Consider the following 3,833-nt stretch of genomic DNA (forward strand, 5'->3'; position numbering starts at 1 on the left):
ACAAAGCATAATAGAGGTTTGCTAATTGGTTAAGGCATGGAGTTAATTAGTTAACGCACAAAACTTGAAGAATCTCTAAGCCCCAAAATTTAAATGCAGAGTGAAATTCACCATTGAATGGAGCCAAAATGAAGAAATGCAAATTCAAAGAATTTTTAATTGATTAGAGTTTGTGTTAATCTGTTAAGGTTAAAGGAAGTGAAGCTCTAATTAGTTAAGGGGAGAGTTAACTACTTAGAGGAAGTCTGTTGAAGTAGAGAAGCCTGAAGATAGAGATCCCTTAATCGATTTTAGTCTCCTTTAATCGATTAACACAGAGCACATAGCAAGAAGACAGTGCAAAGTAGAGAAGTTGTAATTAGTTAGAGTAGCCGGGAACCCGTTGGTCAAACTCTAATTGCTCTTTTGATTTTAAACACTAAAGGACAAAATGAAGGCTAGACTGGCATTAGAGTTGTCTCCAACGGCTAGAAACTACCCGTAATAGAAAAATCTGATTCTCCAAGTATAAAAGAAAGTTTGTGAAATCCCACCCTGAGTAAGAGGATAAGTTAGAAAATCCTTAGGTGAGCATATAGATTACATATTTTGAACATCAAACTTAGTTTTAATCTTTAAAAGAATTCATTGACACTTTTGGTGGTTTGTCACTTTTGAAGTAGAAAATTTTCTAAATTTGGAAGGGATCAAAATATGTGATTCTTATAGAATAATCTTTTGAGAATATAAAATGACAATAATGATTCCTTTGATATTTTAGATGATCAAAAATGATTTTTTCATAATTTTTGAAAAATGTTTGCTAAGGTATATGGGAGATGCAAATTTAATTTTAGTCTAACTTTTTCAATTTTGTTCTTCAAACCAAAATTTAGATTTTGATTCTTTTGGATTTGATTTTTTTGATATTTTTATTGAATCCAAATGGGGGGGTTGTTCACTTATTTACATTAAATATATTAAGTAAATGGAGAGTAAAAAGTAAAGAGGACATTTACTTAAATGGTATTTATTGTAAATAAGCTGGGTAGGTTCTATAAGAATCTACCTTAGAAACAGCATTTTGTCTCAAATGTATCGATACATGTTCATGATGTAACGATACATTTAGCCTAGAAGGGGTTTTCTAATGAACATGTATCAATACAAGATCGTAATTTATCGATACATCTTCCTCAAACCCAAATATATCAATACATTTTGTCAATTTTAGAAAAATAAAAAGGGTAAAAATGTAATTTCACACTTTAATTTATAAATATATCACATTTTTCAAGGGTTGGCAACCCTCAGCCGCATTTGCAAGGTAAAACACCTATTCTTAAGCTCTTCCAACTTATTTTCAACTAAAATCTTCATTTTTGATGATTAAATGATATGGTTTTAAGTTGTTATGAAAAAAGTGACATTTTTAAACTTTGAAAACTTTAAATCCTGATTTCTAGTTTCAGAAAATATGATTTGGTTGCCCAAATTTTCTGTTTGTGATTGAATCTTAAAGGCTTTGTGATTTCCTTGATCATCTAAGCTCACCTAAGGTAAGGATGGAAGATTTACAAGTTTCAAAGCATGAATTTATCTAGAAAACTAGTTTAGCTAAAATCGAGTAGTTTCGAAAGTATCTAGAACAATTATTATGAAATACTTATTCTAGAAAATGATTAAGATGATTGTTGTATAATAGGAACACTTGAAAACTCCACAAATAATGCTAAAATGGAGTTACGATTGGAGCTAAGAATTGACTCTCCAAGTAGGTGAATGGATACACTTTTTCAAGTATTTTAATATGCAAAGTTAACATGATTTTTTTGGAAATGGTTGTTTAAGTATGTTGAAAACTTATTTCCATAAGTGCTTTATCAAGGATTTAAACTACGAGGTTTTATAAGTTTTCAAGGAATTGTTCCTAATGACTTGACTTGATAATGATTGTGATATCTATGACACAATGGTTTTCAAATTGTTTACAAATCTACTATGTATGCAAATATACTATTATGTATTAGTTTTCAACAAACGGGGACAAGCCTTTTTATGTTTGTAGTGTACACAGTTAGTCCGGCCTTTAGGCTAATGTGGGTATGAAATATTTTTATGGTTAATGTATGAAAGTTATTATGCACATGTTAAATATGATGTAGCATGACAAGAATGTTGGATGCATGAGTTCCATTTATGAGATTATGACATGTATGCCATAAGATGTATGTGTTAAGTATATCATGTATACTATCGGCTAAGCATGTAAGTGATTTACGAGGTTATGGAATGTATGCCCTGAGATGTATGTGTTAAGTATAGCATGTACACTGTGAGCTAAGCATGCAAGTGAGTTATAAGGTTATGACATGCATGCCATGAGATGTATATGCTAAGTATATCATGTACATTATGGGCTAAGCATGTAAGTGATTTATGAGGTAATAGAATGTATGCCATGAGATGTGTGTGTTAAGTATACCATGTACACTATAGGCTAAGCATATAATCCATTTATAAAGTTTTGAAATGCTTGCCATGAGATGTATGCATTGAGATAGTCATATACACTATGGGCTATGTAGGATGATGATTTATGGAAATGTTATACGTTCATGATGTAACCTAAGGATTAGAACGATCCTAAGTTTAAGAGATCTTATGATTATTGTGGGTGAGGTCGAAGTGCCACTCAGCCAACTTTGATGATTGTTCACACGAGGTGAACCAGACGGTATCAAGGACTTTGTCCACTATTGGCCTGAGTGGGGTGGGACCATGTCAGTTAAAATTCTATCACGCAAGTATACGTATCGAATAGATAGTATATTAGCAAGTAGAAGTATCGATCCCGCAGGGAATTGATCTAAAAGTTTACTAAGTACTAAAATTATTGCAAATTAATCTTATCCAAACAATATCAAAATAATATCAAATCAAACTAAGTTATAGCAGAATTAAATTAAGAAAAATCAAAATAATAAATACTCACATAATATCAAATCAAACAAGCCTAGGATTACAATATCCCTCACACTTCATCTAAATCTTACCTCTCTTCCTTAACTTATCTCAATGGTTTGAATTGCTAACCTAGAGTCCTAAATTATTTATAAGGGTCTCCCAACTCATCTTATAAAAATATCTATTTTAACCAAAACACTATATCCCTATGTGAATTGAAATTAAAACAAAACTCATTAAGTTCAGGCTCTAATTTGGCTACATATGGCCTATAGGTATATCCCTATCCTATACGCAAATCAATTAATATGATCATATGCTATCCCAATTTTAGTCTACGCTAAACTCCCTTTCCAAGTTTGTTTAAGTTTCTAGATCAATTTAATTGGTGGCCATGCAATTAAAAGCATTAAGAACAAATTGGAATAAACAATTCAAATCCCATTGAAAATAAGCAAGAAAGTGATTAAAATCTAAGATTACATGTGAGTTCAATTGCAATCCTAGAAAAATAAATTAGTTCATAATATCTAATAAAGACAATATCCAAAGAAATTTAGCCATGAATCCAAGTCAAAGAAAATAAGAAAAAAAAACACAAGGTAAGAGAGAAAACTAATAGTTAGAGATGTATGATCTTGATTCTCTCTCAATTCTCTTGTTTCCTTGCTTTGTTCTTGGCCCAAATCTCCAGAATAGTTTCTTGCTGCCTCCTTGCTGCCTCTCTTGCTGCCTCTCTTGCTGCCTCAAAAATCTCTGAAAAAGTCTCCTTAAATAGGCTCCAAAATAACCTAATTTTGCGAAATTCCATTAATTCCTTTATTTTTTTAGGGAAGTCGCGTAGCGCTGCGGCGCTACTTCTCCGCCGCTGCAGCGTTGAGCTCTCT

The sequence above is a fragment of the Theobroma umbraticum genome, unplaced genomic scaffold, assembly GCF_002168275.2.
Source record: "Theobroma umbraticum cultivar Fairchild unplaced genomic scaffold, ASM216827v3 scaffold_523.0, whole genome shotgun sequence".
Lineage (NCBI taxonomy): Eukaryota > Viridiplantae > Streptophyta > Magnoliopsida > Malvales > Malvaceae > Theobroma > Theobroma umbraticum.